The following is a 17332-nucleotide window of genomic DNA, read 5'->3' on the forward strand; positions in this document are numbered from 1 at the left end:
ACGAATGAGAACTGCTCCCTTGACTTTAGGAGACAGATTTGTTCCCGTCTCCAGTAACAGGGATCTCGCAGTCCCTGGCCTTTAAATCCATTACAGGCCATTCTGCACAAGGTTGCTTAAATGCACACACGTACAGCATTTAAATGTGGGGCCCTCCAGGAACGCCCCCCCCTTTACTGTGCATTGCTGGTGATTTGTGCTCAGGATGGTGTTGCGGCAGTTACACACAAACCCACATTCAATACTGTTTGCTACAGGGATACAGTCAGTAGGTGGGAATTAGAGGGTGTCAGACTTCAGCTAGGCTCTAGGTAGAAGCTTGCCAATGGCAGCAAAGGGGCAGAGCTTTCTCGGGGAAAGAGGGCAGAGATATTGAAGCAGGGGTTGGATTGCACTGAGCGGGGGCTTGAACCTGGTGACTTCAGATGTCCCTCCCTGCTCTGTGAAGTAAAAGGAGGTGGCCTTGAGACATCTGCTGCAACGAAGGCAGCTGCAGTGTTGTTTGTTCGCTCAGAGCCAATCCGCTGTTCTCAGCACCTCCACGAAGCCATGCTAATTAATATATTACCAAGGGTGACGCTAAATAGGGATCACAAACCTGCAAAATCAGGTTTCACCTTTCGCTGGAAGAGGAACGCGTAACCCCGAGGGAGGTTTCAGGTTGCGGCTGGCATGGGGAGAGCCTCTCCCACTCCCGATGTTGTCATCGTATCCAAATGCCGCCGGTCAGAGAAGCAAGTTATTTATTGCTAATAGACCCTGGGGCCTCTCTAGGGAATACTCCTAAGGGGCAGCCGTCCTCCTGCCTGACTCCCCACACCTGCTGCTGCTCTTGCTGCTGCTTGGAACAGCAAAGGTAAAGGGACCCCTGACCATTAGGACCAGGCATGACCGACTATGGGGTTGCGGCGCTCATCTGGCTTTACTGGCCGAGGGAGCCGGCGTACAGCTTCCGGGTCATGTGGCCAGCATGACTAAGCCGCTTCTGGCGAACCAGAGCAGCGCATGGAAATGCCGTTTACCTTCCTGCCGGAACGGTACCTATTTATCTACTTGCACTTTGACGTGCTTTCGAACTGCTAGGTTGGCAGGAGCAGGGACCGAGCAACGGGAGCTCACCCCGTCATTGCGGGGATTCAAACCGCCGACCTTCTGATCGGCAAGTCCTAGGCTCTGTGGTTTAACCCTTGGAACAGTATCAGCTGCCAAAAGATGGGCCTGCTAATCCCAGTTTCTGAGACAGAATATCCAGCTACAGCACATGGCTGGTTTTCCCTCACTTTGGCAAAATGCAGATGGCATGGGTCTAGGAAAGGGTCTGCAATTCTGGCTCCAACACAACATTTCTAGGTAGCAGGTGACTTGCGAAGCAGGTCACTTGACTGGATACCTGAGTCAAAATGTAAGCCCCATCTACACTAAACATTTAAAGCAGTACAATCATCATAATCACCATCATTTTATTATTTATACCTCACCCATCTGGCTGGGTTTCCCCAGCCACTTTGGGTGGCTCCCAATAGAACACTAAAAACAGAATAAAACTTCAAACATGAAAAACTTCCCTAAACAGGGCTGCCTTCAGATGTCTTCTAAATGTCAGATAGTTGTTTATTTCCTTGACATCTGACGGGAGGGCGTTCCCCAGGGCGAGTGCCACTACCGAGAAAACCTTCTGCCTGGTTCCCTGTAACCTTACTTCTCGCAGGGAGTGAACCACCAGTGAGGTGCTGGACCTCGGTGTCCGGGCAGAACGATGGGGGTGGAGACGCTCCTTCAGGTATACTGGGCTGAGGCTGTTTAGAGCTTTCAAGGTCACCATCAACACTCTGAATTGTGCTCAGAAAAGTACTGGGAGCCAATGTAGGTCTTTCAGGACTGGTGTTATATGGTATCGGCGGCCACTCCCAGTCCCCAGTCTAGCTGCCGCATTCTGGATTAGTTGTAGTTTCCGGATCACCTTCAAAGGTAGCCCCATGTGGAGTGCAATGCAGTAGTCCAAACAGGAGATAACTAGAGCATGCACAACTTTAAACACTTGTGGCTTCCCCAAAGAACCCAGGGAACTGTGGTTTGTTAAGCAGGCTGAGACTTGTTTGGAGATCCCCGTTCCCTGAACAGAGCTACAATTCCCCAGAGGGATGGGTTAACAGTCTGTTCCTCTCCCCAGGGAATTCTGGGAACTGTCCAGCAAAGTCACCAGTTAGCTGAAGCAGGGAGAGCAATCATAAATTTGGGCGGTGGAAAAATGATTTGATGAACGGCAGCCATACAAAAAAGTGCAGAAAAGTTGCTGCCCCATCAAGCTCACCCAGCAGCACGGACTAAATAAATCTTTTCATCCCTTTAACTCCTAGCTTTTCAGTTGTTTTCAATAATGGGATTATGGCGGCATTAGAAGAGATTAGCCACAGCAAGCGACAGATTTAACCAAAGGAAGCATTCAGCTGCCAAGTCCCCGCACTAAGGTGGGTTGAAGGCAGGAGGTCACTTTGTGACCCATTAAGGGCACTACCCAATTAAAGGCTTCAATTAATTATGTGAGAGTTTTCTCTCGGTTAAATATGCATAAATTGGCATAGGGCTATCTGGAGAAGCACTGGGCTGCATCCAAAGAACATGATGCTTCCGTAGCGGGATTTACTATTCTTACAAGTTGGGACGTGGGTGGTGCTGTGGGTTAAACCACAGAGCCTAGGGCTTGCCGATCAGTAGGTCGGCGGTTCGAATCCCCGCGATGGGGTGAGCTCCCGTTGCTCGGTCCCTGCTCCTGCCAACCTAGCAGTTTGAAAGCACATCAAAGTGCAAGTAGATAAATAGGTACCACTCCGGCGGGAAGGTAAACAGCGTTTCCATGCGCTGCTCTGGTTCGCCAGAAGTGGCTTAGTCATGCTGGCCACATGACCCGGAAGCTGTATGCCGGCTCCCTCGGCCAGTAAAGCGAGATGAGCGCTGCAACCCCAGAGTTGGCCACGACTGGACCTAATGGTCAGGGGTCCCTTTACCTTTACACATTGTTCCAGCGCAGGGTGTGAGTCTGGAAAGGCACCTTTGCATTCTACAAAACCACCCTGATGCTGCAGCTGGCCAGTGGCCCATTGAGTCCTCATCCTGTTCTCACAGTGGCCACCCAGACGCTGGAAGCAGATCCTACGAGCAGGATCTGGGCCCATCAGCACTTTCCCCTCCTGAGGTCTCCAGCAACTGGAATTCAGAAGCACACATCCCAAAACAGAGTTGTAACTCTTACTCAAAAGGCTGACAAGCTCAGCAGATTATCATTCCAAGTCAAGATTCCAGGGTCCATGAGGGAAGCGAAAGTTTCATGATCGAACGGAAGCTATAGAGATGTTCTGATGGTTGTCACATCCCCTCCTACAAAGCTTTTGAAGATAGGACAGAGTGAGCTCATTTGTGGGACTTTCTCACCCTTTGGGTTTGCTCACTCCATCTGGGTGGGCTCATTCAATCCCTGTGGGATATCCAGCGTCATATAACCAGCTTGCTTAAATTTATTTAATGCATGAAGAGCAGAGGATGCTGCCCTGCCAGGCTTAGCCAGGTCACTCCCCCTCACCTTGGGAGAAAGGGTTAATAATAATAATAATAATAATAATAATAATAATAATAATAATCTATTTCTTATACCCTTCTAATCTGATTTGGTTGCCCCAGCCTTTGTTCTTCCCATTCCACCATGTGGAACTCTACATCTTTGTGTTTCTATACAAATAATTTCGAAACATTTACCACTTTTGGAACCTAAGTTTCACCGCCTGTGTTTTTCTTGCTGCTGTATGGCAAAGCGCATGCATTTGATCTTTGAAGGGTCTGTAAGTAAACCATTTTTAACGTTCCAAATGTACGGTTTCTGCCTATGCTAAGGGGAATGGGGAACTTTGGAAGCCGCTTAGAAGGGGTTATTATAAAGGTCTGGCAGACAATATTTCCATGCTTTACTTTGCTGCATATTTTGTGAGTTTAAGTATCTGCTGGGGCTCTCTCACCAAAGAGTACTACTACTACTACTACTACTACTACTAATAATAATAATAATAATATAATTTATTATTTATACCCCACCCATCTGGCTGGGTCTCCCCAGCCACACTGGGCGGCTTCCAACAAAGTATTAAAATACAGTGGTCTGTTAAACATTAAAAGCTTCCCGAAACAGGGCTGCCTTCAGATGTCTTCTAAAAGTCTGGTAGTTGTTTTTCTTTTTGACATCTGGTGGCAGGGCGTTCCACAGTGCGGGTGCCCCTACCGAGAAGGCCCTCTGCCTGGTTCCCTGTAACCTCACTTTTTGCAGGGAGGGAAGCGCCAGACGGCCCTTGGCACTGGACCTCAGTGCCGGGGCAGAACGATGGGGGTGGAGATGCTCCTTCAGGTATACTGGGCTGAGGCTGGACTTGCCCCCAAACCTGGATCTAGGCATCCAGGGAATTCTCCTTTTCTATAGTCAAGAATTTTTCTTTTCACCAGATTACAACAAAATACCAACAATCCCATCTACAAAGAGTCCCTTGGCAATGAGACTGTGTCGTGTCCCTTGGCCTCCAGCTCTGATGACCCTCCTCCTGTTCAGCCCCACCTTCTGGCTGGTCCAGGTCCTTCCTCTCTCCCTGATGAGGCCAGCAGGCTTCCTTCCTCCTCTCTGACACCTAGAGACAGAAGGGGAGGCCTTCTAGCCTCCATCCCTGCTGGCTCCTCCATCTGTTCCTTCTGCTTCCTCCTCTAGAGTCTGGGGATGCCAACTCACGCCAGTTTCTGCAGGAGCCAAAAGGCCCATGACACATGCTGCCTTTAACAGTGGAGGCAGAACAGAGGCATCGTGGTTAGTGGCCACTGATAGACTTATCCTTTCCCATCCATCGTATACTGTCTGTGTGTGTGGTTAGGGAGCTGCACAGTCAGGGAATAAACAATGCTGTCCAGGGTTGTAAAGACTGCAGAGAGAATAACTGGGTGCACTCTTCCCACCTTGGATCAAATCTATGCTTACAGGTGCCATAGGAAAGCTGCAGAAATAGCGCAGGATAGTGCGCACCTCGGAAATGGTCTCTTTCAGCTTCTGCCTTCTGGAAGAAGGTCCAGGGTTATAAAGACTAGGACTAGCCGCCTGAGAAACAGTTTCTATCCAAATGCGATTTTGGTTTTAAACGCAGTGTAAGGTAGCGGGTGGCGCTGTGGGTTAAACCACAGAGCCTAGGACTTGCTGATCAAAAGGTCGGTGGTTCGAATTCCCACGACGGGGTGAGCTCCCGTTGCTCAGTCCCTGCTCCTGCAAACCTAGCAATTCGAAAGCACATCAAAGTGCAAGAAGATAAATAGGTACCGCTCTGGCGGGAAGGTAAACGGCATTTCCGTGCGCTGCCCTGGTTCGCCAGAAGCGGCTTAGTCATGCTGGCCACATGACCCGGAAGCTGTACGCCGGCTCCCTCAACCAATAAAGCGAGATGGGCACCGCAACCCCAGAGTCAGTCACGACTGGACCTAATGGTCAGGGGTCCCTTTACTTTTACGGTAGTCTCTATGGGAGTATATTGTATTTAATTATGGGGTATCAGAATTTTTAGGGGGCTAACCAGGCTGGGATAGCTGGGATAGCAGGCTTGTTGGTTTTTGAATGTCTGATGTAGATTTTTCCAATTTCATTGTTCTGTATGGGACAATGACAATAAAGATTATCGTATCATATCGCATACTGGCCCATCAGCTGAACAACATAGAATTGCAGAGTTGGAAAAGCCCCAAGGGTCATTTATTCCAAACCCCTGCAATACATTGGATACGACCCAATTTTTCCCCAAAGCCAGCTGCCTGGTTAATAGGGAGACTACTTTAAAGGAACAAAAGATTCCGCAGCTAATTAAAACCAGGGATGAAGAACCTTTAGATGTTGTTGGCCTGTTCAGATCAGTCCCAGCCAGCATGTCCAATGGTCAGAGCGGATGAGACTTGGTAGTCCAACGAGATCAGGGAGAGCCACAGATTCACACACCCCGATTAAATGGATGGATCATCGTCCTCGTCCCCCTTCCACTCTTGTGCATCATTTCTCTTCTTCAGGAATGATAGATGCTTGAAAACAAATATGACAGCGATGCCTGGTGGGTTATTAATATATTTACGCCTCCACTGACAAAGTCTCTCACAGGCAGCTTCTTTTCAAGTCCATAAAAAAAAAATTGCACATTCTCCCCCCCCCCCCTTTCTTTTCTATGGCAGTGGATCTGGGGAGAAAAACAAGATTACTAAAAATATCATTTCCCTCCTGTTGCAGCCGAGCTTTTCCTGTTTCACCTAGAAATCGAAGTCACGTTAAGCAAAAGACGAAGGCTGGTTTTCTAGGGGGTGACACAAAGGTGTCAGTGCTGGGTCCTTGCAGCCAGGGCAGGGAAGTCAAAACGTTTGGTTTTCATCCCATTGCAAGCTGTTCAAAAGGAGACGAGCTGTGGAAGGTCTGAGCAGATGTAGGACAGGATTGAAGGTTAGAGAAAGGACACCAAACTTAAATCCAGCCCACTCTGCTCAAACTTATGAAAGCCAAAGTATAGGGTCTCCCCAGCAAAGGAGACCAGGCTTCATCGCCAGGCTGGACTATTCCTGTAGACTTTTCAGAACTTGGTGTCTCTCTGGATTTGCCAAATATTGGTTTTACTTTCTGGCCTCATTTAATACGGGTGCTTTACAGCACCTGCTTGCTTCTACTGAATTTCTTGGGTGTATTTTTGTTTTTACCAAAAGGCAGAAATGTATTGCAATAATTATTAACCATAAGCAACAGCAATGATGATGCTGGCAAGAGAATCGTCAGGCTGCAAGAATAGGGTTCCTAGCAAACTCACAGCCTGGGTAAGACATCAAATATTGGAAGCGCTTCCCCATGAACGAGGGAACAAGCTTGTTTTCTGCCGCCCCAGAGGGCAGGACCCAAACCAGTGGGTTCAAATTACGAGAAAGGAGATTCCAACTAAACATTAGGAAAAACACTATGAAGCTAAGAGCTGTTCAGCAGTGGAACGGACTCCCTTGGAAAGTGATGGACTCTCCTTCCTTGGAAGTTTTTAAACAGAGCGATTCCTTTGCGTCCCTTCCAATTATACAGTTCTGTGATTTAATGAAGATTTGAATCCAGGACTTCTTCCCTGACACTCAAGCTACCACGTTACATTAACCCCACCCCCCAGAGAAATGAGCTGTTATTCTGCACCTCTGGACTCAGTTAGATTGGTAATGAAAAAGCAATTTATATGTGTTGTATATGCGATATAACATTGTGCCACCAGATGGCGCTGTGGCGTCCTGTTTTTCTCTACCTGTTTTCCCTGTTTAAATTTACCACTCATTTATCTGAAATGCTTTTTGAGCCTCTGGCTTGCTCTTCTCTCCCCACATTCTTCTCTGTTCGCATTGCTCAGAAATTAATTCCTCAAGTACTGTATGTTTGCAACAATACATCAAGTCAGACAAGGAAGGCAGCAAAGGAGGCGGCGAGAGGATATTCCAGAATTTGTTTCGGGTGCAGACAGGTTTCTGCTCTGCCTCATCCCAGCCCTCAGGCCTCCAGCTACAAAGTTCCTCGCTGCCTCTGCCCTGTGCCAGCAACGCAACCGCCTCTGCCAGAAGCTCATGCATTTCGTAACAAGAGCAACAAAGAACCTTGTGATTAGGAGAGGGAGCTGGAAGAATCCAAGAGGGACTTACAACAGACGGTAGCATCAGAAGCTTGTTGAGTTGGGCTGCAGGCTAGAATGCACTTAGGAGCAACTGAGTTTCCCGTATCCAAGGGCGAGAGACACAGTTTGACATGAGCTCTTGCCAGGGCTTTCCGTACTAGTTTGCCACAATAAATGAGCTGTCATCGGAATCAGGCAGCTGCAAACAGGCTGCGTTCTCTTGGCTGCATGAGATTCAGAAAATCCTCAGCTCCGTTTGCTGTCCATCTTCCCCAGTGATAATGCTGATCTTATAATTTATTTCTTTGCCGCCTTACAATTGATTTGCTCAACTAACCGTTGTCCAGGGATGGAGGACTAACTTCCCCTTCATAATACCTTGGTTCGAAGAAGGTATTATTTATTGCAATATCTGGAAAACCCGTTCTTTACGAGTTTCCAAGTGCAAAGACAAACCTATGCAGCTACACGGTGGTCGTTCCAGACATATATCAAAAGACACGGTTGTCAGGTTCTTGCAAAGTATGGTTTTGCCTGGATTTGGCCGTATTCCAGGACTTATTATCGACTCCTCCATTGTGCTTCTGTGCAATCCCGATTTTACTATTCGTGGCATTGTTTTCAATCCCTCTGCTCTCCATCATTTTTGTAAGTTGCGGCACATAAGATGTCAAACAGTCAAGCCCTTGTTTGTTTCTACATCTCTCAAACATTTGTATTCTTCTATGTGTAATAAAATTTTATATCTATATCTATACAGTGGTACCTCGGGTTAAGAACTTAATTCGTTCTGGAGGTCTGTTCTTAACCTGAAACTGTTCTTAACCTGAAGCACCACTTTAGATTGATCTATCTATTCGTTACTTGCTTTATCTTGCTCACGGCAACCCAAAGTGACTTACAACCAAACAAACGGACAAAACATCCCACATAAATACTGTATCTATATCTATCTATCATCTATCTATCTATCTATCTATCTATCTATCGATCTATCGATCTATAGATCTATATATATATATAGTCATATATACAGTCATACCTCGGGTTACAGACGCTTCGAGTTGTGCGATTTCAGGTTGACAACCGCGCCGAACCTGGAAGTACTGGAATGGTTACTTACGGGTTTCAGTGCTTGCGCATGTGCAGAAGTGCTAAATCGCGCTTTGCCCATGCGCAGACGCGCAGGTCGCGAGTTGAGAATGCTGCAGGTTGTGAATGTGCCTCCCGCATGGATCACGTTCACAACCCGAGCGTCTACTCTGTGTGTGTGTGTGTGTGTGTGTGTGTGTGTGTATATAAATATATATATATAAATAAACATAAGGATGTAATCAGAGTCCTGCTGGATCAGGACAAAGGTGGCCCACCTAGTCCAGCATCCTGTTCTCACAGAGGCCAACCAGATGTGTCTTGGGAAGCTGGGAAACAGGACAGGAGTTCAACAGCATCATCCCCACCTGTGGTTCTTATCAACTGATATCCAGAGGCACGCTGCCTCCAACAGGGGAGGGAAAGCCTAGCCATCGTGGTTGGTAGTCCCCAATAGCCCTGTCTTCCACAAAATGTTCAGTCCCTGGCATCTCCCGGTAGGGGCTCGGAAACGCTCCTTGCCTGAAATCCCAGAGAGCTGATGCCGGCCAGTGCAGCCAACATGGAGCTAGATAGATCCGTGGTCTGACTCTGTATAAGGCAGACCACCTGCGCCCCTATGCTGACGGTTGCAAAAATATGGGACCACTCTGCACGGCAGATATGATAGAGAAAGTCATTCCCCCTGGAAGAATTCGAGAACGCAGCTCTTTGGGAGGCTTAAAAAGGTAGAGGGGTAAAGGGACCCCTGATCATTAGGTCCAGTCGCGGACAACTCTGGGGTTGCGGCGCTCATCTCGCTTTATTGGCCAAGGGAGCCGGCGTACAGCTTCCGGGTCATGTGGCCAGCATGACTAAGCCACTTCTGGTGAACCAGAGCAGCGCACGGAAACGCCGTTTACCTTCCCGCCAGAGTGGTACCTATTTATCTACTTGCATTTTGATGTGCTTTCGAACTGCTAGGTTGGCAGGACCAGGGACCGAGCAACGGGAGCTCACCCCGTCGCGGGGATTCGAACTGCCGACCTTCTGATTGGCAAGTCCTAGGTGCTGTGGTTTAACCCACAGTGATATTAAATAATTGAATCAAGTGCCAACTTTGAGATGCCTCTTTAAGGACCAAAAAGGGATACAGCAGTTTTAATAACAAAGCATTTATTTTCTATTGCATGGCAATTTTTTGCCTGCTCAAATCCGGTAATCCATGAAGGAGCCTTTGATTGGCTCTCCTTCTTGGTAGCTAATTATGTGCTGTTTGGGGAAGCCGAGGCCTCATCCTGACCCCACTTGCATGTGCAGAGAGAGAGAGAGAGAGAGAGAGAGAGAGAGAGAGATCATCGCTCCTGCATCCCAGCAGGTTGATTTCAGCTAAAACAGCTGCAGGCAAATTTCTGCACCATGCTTGCCAGTTGGGCGATGTTTTCTTTGTGAGTGTGAAAGACCCAGAGCTCTGAAGGGAAGGCAATGGACAGTACAGGCTTTGCAAGCAAATTCTGCCTAAGACAGAGACTGGCGCTCCAATGGAGTCTGGCATTGGCTGGCTTTGAAACTGCCAAGGATTTTACTGTACAGCAGCCATTTCAGACTCCAGCAATGGGGAACTTGCAGGGTGTCTGAGAAGGTGCTGGCTATTAAAACGAAGCCTTTGGCAAGAAACATGCTTGCCCCAAACTGGAAATTGCAAGAAATTCCTACTATTGCGGAGTGCTAGACGAAAATGATGAGTTATGCGGAGCTAGCGCCAAACTGACGGGAAGAATTCGGGATCAGGACGATCAGAGGTTTCAAGAAAGTTGGAGTAAATTTATGGTGTATATAAAGGATAATTGCAACACTCTAAAAACAATGGCAGGATTGAAATAGCTCTTACAATGTACGACAGATATAAGGTTAAAAATAGAATACACGATATAAGAAAATAAGAGATACCCGCTGAAGGGATGGAGGGAAGTCGCAAGCTCGGCAGAGCTAAAAGTATTTATGTGATTTAATGTATTGTATTGCAAAAGTATGTATAAGGAAAATAATAAAAAATTATTTAAAAATAAATAAATAAAACGAAGCCTTTGGTGAATGGCTGCAACCACAGATCAAACACGTGTCAATATTCTGCATGATGGCCAGTCTATACAACAATTTTAAACACCTTTTTTGCCCCGCTATGGAAACCCTGGCTCCATCTTTTGCAAACCCAGAATAGGAAGATGCCTTATATCACGTCTGACAGTCCATCTGCCCCAGGTATTTTATTCTTTGACTGTGAGTGACTTTCCAGGGTTTTTCTCAATAGCAAATAGTGACAATCTAGAGTAATCTGTCTGTCTGTTTGTTTGTCTCTAGATTCAAGTAGGTAGCCGTGTTGGTCTGATGTAGTCAAAATAAAATAATAATAAAAAATTGTCCAGTAGCACCTTATAGACCTACTAAGTTTGTTTGTCTGTCTGACTGTCATCTCTGTCCTTCGGCAGAGGCTAATAGCCAGGGCTGGGTGATATCTGGTTTTTTCAACACTGTGATATAGCACCAGCTAAACATCACAATATTCTGATAAATCATGATTTCTGAAATAAGTATGGAGCTATGCAGAGGAACTGGCTGGCTTCACAGTTTTCCCCACATTGTGATTTTTGCATAGCACACATACATGATTTGTGATATATTGCAGGTCAAAAGCTATGAAACAGATATCACGATATGGACTTAAAACCAGTTTTGGACGATATATCAATATATATCATTCTGCCCGGATGCCGAGGTACAGCGCCGAGGGCCTTCTGGCGGTTCCCTCGTTGCGAGAAGCAAAGCTACAAGGAACCAGGCAGAGGGCCTTCTCGGTGGTGGCGCCCACCCTGTGGAACGCCCTCCCATCAGATGTCAAAGAGAAAAACAACTACCAGACTTTTAGAAGACATCTGAAGGCAGCCCTGTTCAGGGAAGTTTTTAATGTGTGACATTTTAGTGTATTTTTGGTCTTTGTTGGAAGCCGCCCAGAGTGGCTGGGGAAACCCAGCCAGATAGGTGGGGTACAACTAACAAATTGTTGTTGTTGTTGTTGTTGTTGTTGTTGTTGTTATCACCCAGCCTTAGTAATGGCCTGGTGGCTGCCTTGGCTGCGTTCCCATATCTGCCATATCTGCCTAACAGGATAGCTGGCCCTGCAGAACAGCTTGAAACTGGCGCATGGATCGTGAAACTGAATCGTGAAAAACTGTGCCTGCATGAGTCAAGTTAATCTCCCTGCAGAAAGGATACTTATCGCTAAACACTGGAAAACCCAAGATCTACCCACACTGGAAGAGTGGCAGATGCAGCTGATAGACTATATGGAATTAGCCGAGATGACTGGCAGAATCCGAGACCTGGGAGAAGAGAAGGTTGAAGAAGACTGGAAGAAATTTAAGATTTATTTAAAAAAGCATTGTAATTTGGTTGAATGTTAAGAAGGATGCTAGATCATAAATAATCGACCACCACTAAATTAGATGGAATTAGGATGATAAGTAGATCGAGGAAAATATAAACCATTTGGAGAACGATTAGACTATGTTTAAAAGAATGGGACCTAGGAATATAAATAAGATGATAATTTGCTGGTTAAAATTTAAGAAGATGTAAGTGGGAGCGGGAGATGTGAGGGAGTCCAAAGAGGTTTTGAAAATATGTCATGATATATGCTATATTGTTGATTATTTTTGCATTTGTATTCAAAAAATTTTTAATAAACATTTATTAAAAAAAAATAAAAAATCTCCCTGCAGAGGCCCAACAGCCCCCAGTAAAGCTCTACAGGAGAGGAGGGGAAATGGGCAGAGGAGACACATGTCTGTGTTATCCCCGAAGACTGTCAATGCATTTGCTGTGCACAGACCGAATTAGTCTCCGCCAGTGCCCTTCCATGCCCTTTTTGCTGCTGCCTTTGTCCAATATGTCCTGCAAAAAATAAACGTTATCAGAGCCTCAGCGGGCTATTTTTCACCTGACTTCTTTTCTGCTTTGTTTGGAGCGTTTGCTGAGTGTTCCGGCAGGTGCGGAAGAGAGAGACAGATAGACAAAGAGCCTGGAAACGAATTCATTGCGGCTTGACCTTTCCTAGGCGAGATGAGGCTCCTTCATCAGATTGCAAAGAGCGTCACCGGTAGCCACATCAGATTTAGCGCTGATTACCCAACGCCAGGGACAGGCATTTAGCACAGCAGATCCATCAGCAAGGTCAGGCATGACAACGCAAACCAATTTGGGCTATTATTCCCCCCGCAGATCCAGTTTCTTGCAAGTCCTTACTTCACCTCCAGCTGCAGCCCCCCAGACGTTGCGTAAAATAGCAAGATGGTACAGAACACAAATGGGATGCGGGTGGTGATGAACCAGTTTACCTGTGAGATCACCTTACCCAATATGCAACCACTTGTCTATTTTGATCTGCGGAAAGGGTACTGCTACAGGTGCCACATTAACCCTTCCATATTTGCAAGAAATCAATATTTTACTGCAGCAGCACCTACCCTGTGGAACTCCCTGCCTCTTGACATTAGCCAAGTATTCTCACTGGACTCTTTTCTGTTCCTGCTAAAAATGTTTTTGTTTAGGCAAACTTATCCAGACATGTAGACTGCTGGCGTATGCTTTAATAAGTTTTTAGTTTATTGCTGATTTTATGTTTTGAATGTTTTAAAGCATGGGTAGGCAACCTAAGACCCGGGGGCCGGATCCAGCCCAATCACCTTCTCAATCCGGCCCACGGACGGTCCAGGAATCAGCGTGTTTTTACATGAGCAGAATGTGCCCTTTTATTTAAATTGCATCTCTGGGTTATTTGTGGGGCATAGGAATTCATTCATTTCCCCCCTCAAAATATAGTCCGGCCCCCCACAAGGTCTGAGGGACAGTGGACCGGCCCCTTGCTGAAAAAGTTTGCTGACCCCTGTTTTAAAGAGTAGCTTTTACTGATAATTTTATTGTTTCAATCTCTTTGTAAGCCGCTTTGAGGTTTGTTTGTTTTTTACAGTCAAGTGGTGTATTCATTGACAGAAATAATAAACATTACTAAAGAAACCATTGTTTGTTGCCCAAAATTCATGTTGCTGAATATTTTTGATGCTGCTAATGTACATACGTTGTTGAAAGAATGGATCTTACATATGATATTGGCAGCTCAAATCGTAACTGCAACTCGGTGGAAAACAGCCCCAAATCTGACACTGGGCACTTGGTACTACTCACCATGAAATATATAGCAACAATGGAGAAAATTACATATAATTTGAGATTTCGGCTAGAACCCTTTTGGCATTATTTTTTGACATATACAGCCGAACCATCATTTTCAATACAGCCTAGCAAATCTGCAACAATAACCTGAAAATCTGATGAGGCTGATAGTCTTGGACTTTTTCTTAATGCGTGTGCAACTGTGCTCATTCTATGTGCCTATTTTATAGTATTTTCCCCCCACATACAGTTGTACCTTGGTTCTCGGAATCCATTCTGGAAGTCCGTTCGACTTCCGAAAACGCTCGAAAACCAAGTCATGGCTTCCGATTGGCTGCAGGAGCTTCCTGCACTCAATCGGAAGCCACGTCGGACGTTCAGCTTCCCAAAAGAGTTCGCAAACTGGAACACACACTTCCGGGTTTGCGGCATTCGGGACCCAAAATGTTCGAGTGACAAGACGTTCGAAAACCAAGGTACGACTGTATTTTAATTTTCGCCTGTTGTTATAATTGTTCTCTCTGTTTTATATACACTCATACCTCGGGTTACAGATACTACAGGTTGCATTTTTTCGAGTTATGGACCTGCCAGAACCCGGAAGCACTGGAACGGGTTATTTCTGGGTCTCGGCGGTTGCGCATGCACAGAAATGCTAAATCACACTTTGCGCATGCACCAAATCGCAATCCGCACATGCGCAGATGTGCTACTGCGGGTTGCGAACATACATCCCGCATGGATCACATTCTGCTCTGGTCAGACCTCACCTGTAGTACTGTGTCCAGTTCTGGGCACCACAGTTCAAGAAGGACACTGACAAACTGGAACGTGTCCAGAGGAGGGCAACCAAAATGGTCAAAGGCCTGGAAACGATGCCTTATGAGGAACGGCTAAGGGAGCTGGGCATGTTTAGCCTGGAGAAGAGGAGGTTAAGGGGTGATATGATAGCCATGTTCCAATATATAAAAGGATGTCACATAGAGGAGGGAGAAAGGTTGTTTTCTGCTGCTCCAGAGAAGCGGACACGGAGCAATGGATCCAAACTACAAGAAAGAAGATTCCACCTAAACATTAGGAAGAACTTCCTGACAGTAAGAGCTGTTCGACAGTGGTATTTGCTGCCAAGGAGTGTGGTGGAGTCTCCTTCTTTGGAGGTCTTTAAGCAGAGGCTTGACAACCATATGTCAGGAGTGCTCTGATGGTGTTTCCTGCTTGGCAGGGGGTTGGACTCAATGGCCCTTGTGGTCTCTTCCAACTCTATGATTCTATGATTCTAACCCGAGTGTCCGCTGTACATTATAACATGAGATAATAATGCAAAAAGACTGGTGTATAAATTTTATGGAACAAAATAAAAGAAATAATAGACGTGGCTCTGCGCCTGCCCCCTTCAGCGCCACCCTGCCCCTCTAAGGTATAACTTGGCTCACAACTGCAGTCTGTTGCCCACGTTTAAAAATACGCCTGGCTAACATTCCACTTGTGGGATCCAGATCCACAGAGCCTCTCATTTTCCCAGGCAGCTGCCAAGGGTGTGTGTGTGTTGAACTGCCACGAGTTGGCAGGATCCCAAGCAGGCCTGCAGCAGATAAACTTCGGTAGATGCGGTGTCAGGTGGCTTTAAACAAAGCCCAGCTGCACCTGACCGAAGGCAAAGGCCTTTCTCACTCATGGTTCCCCATGTCGGCTGCTCTCAGCACCAAGGAAACCAATGGCTGAGCACCAACATGAACCACGCACTCGGGGTCAGGCAGCGATCTGCATCCTTTATCCCACCAGCAGGATTTGCATTCTGCAGCCTTTTAAAACATCTGGGCAAGAACTGACCCTCCATGTGTCCCTATTTTCCAGGGACAGTCCTGTATTTACAGAAGCTGTCCCAGTTTCTGATGTGATCCCAGAATGTCCCGCTTTCCCTTAGGATTAGGGCCGTAGATACAGGGTGGTGAGATGGGCCCCCGCAAGGGGCGCAGGCGAGGGGTGTGTGTGCAAAATCGGCTAAAAATGTCTCCATAAATATGTCTATAAATAAAAATATTGATTATTGGCTCATAAAAAATGGTTTTTGATTGAGGGTGAATTGAATGGAGGAGAGGCAGAAAGAAGAGCTAATTTGTCAGTGGCTAGGGGGCGCAATCTGGACAATTCTGCCAGGGGCGCAAGATCACTTAGCTACGGTTCTGCTTAAAGGTTAAAGCTATGGTTTTCCCAGTAGTGATGTATGGAAGTGAGAGCTGGACCATAAAGGAGGCTGATCGCCGAAGAATGGATGCTCTTGAATTCTGGTGCTGGAGGAGACTCTTGAGAGTCCCATGGACTGCAAGAAGATCAAACCTCTCCATTCTGAAGGAAATCAGCCCTGAGTGCTCACTGGAAGGACAGATCGTGAAGCTGAGGCTCCAAGACTTTGGCCACCCCATGAGAAGAGAAGATTCCCTGGAAAAGACCCTGATGTTGGGAAAGATGGAGGGCACAAGGAGAAGGGGATAACAGAGGATAAGATGGTGGGACAATGTTCTCGAAGAGACCAGCATGAGTTTGACCAAACTGCAGGAGGCAGTGGAAGACAGGAGTGCCTGGCGTGCTCTGGTCCAGGGGGTCACGAAGAGCTGGACACGACTCAATGACTAAACAACAACAACATTCTCAAATATGTGTAACTGAAGCTCAAATTATTCATTACCTTTAAAAATACATGCTTACAGGGGAAAAGTCCTCTCTTTCTGCTCCCCCTTCCCCAAAAAGCTTCTGTAAGGAACTTCTGTAAGGAACAATAAATCGGGCCTGAATTATTATTGAGTTGCGATTATTGTGACTGGGTGACCATTTGGGTCCCATCCAGATCGACAGCTAGCTCTACAATTTATGATTTGTGCAAACAACACAGCCAGGCGGTGTGTTTGCACCACACGAACTCCGCAGCCAATGCTGTTATAGGACAAAGCAGATTAGCAGGTCTCATTTGCACAGAGCAAGAGGGAGAAGTAATCAGCACACCTGCGCTGAGAGGGAAGCAACTGCAGCAGTCAGTATTCTGCATTCCTAGCAGCAAGGTGACCGAATCGAAGATTTGAGGTGACCCTTCCTCCCGTCGCTGAAGGCACAAATGCTTCCCATTTTCCAAGCTTGTTAATAATAATAATAATAATAATAATAATAATAATAATAATTTTTATTTATACCCCACGCTCCCTGGCCAGAGCCGGGCTCAGGGCGGCTGACACCAATAAAATCACAGTAAAAACATAATGCGGGGAGGGAACCAATTTAAAATACAGGTTAAAATGGAATTTAAAATGCAGCCTCATTTTAAAAGTAGCCGGTAGATCAAGACCATAAGGGGAGGG

At 46.5% G+C, this 17332-nt stretch overlaps 1 protein-coding gene across 2 annotated transcripts in view; it reads right to left on the minus strand.

The window, feature by feature from the left end:
• LOC307226235 (myogenesis-regulating glycosidase-like) overlaps positions 1 to 17332 on the minus strand; it is a 28312-nt gene that overhangs the window by 4149 nt on the left and 6831 nt on the right. Inside the window, exon 1 of one of the 2 annotated variants that reach the window (XM_079994865.1) lies at positions 3006 to 3145. The exons of the other annotated variant lie outside the window; for it this stretch is intronic. The gene's annotated coding sequence lies outside the window, so the exon portion shown is untranslated. Of the gene's footprint in view, positions 1 to 3005; positions 3146 to 17332 lie in introns of those variants that run through there. 2 annotated transcript variants of the gene reach the window in all.

The sequence above is a fragment of the Podarcis cretensis genome (genome assembly GCF_951804945.1).
Source record: "Podarcis cretensis genome assembly, chromosome: 11".
NCBI classification, from domain to species: Eukaryota; Metazoa; Chordata; class Lepidosauria; order Squamata; family Lacertidae; genus Podarcis; species Podarcis cretensis.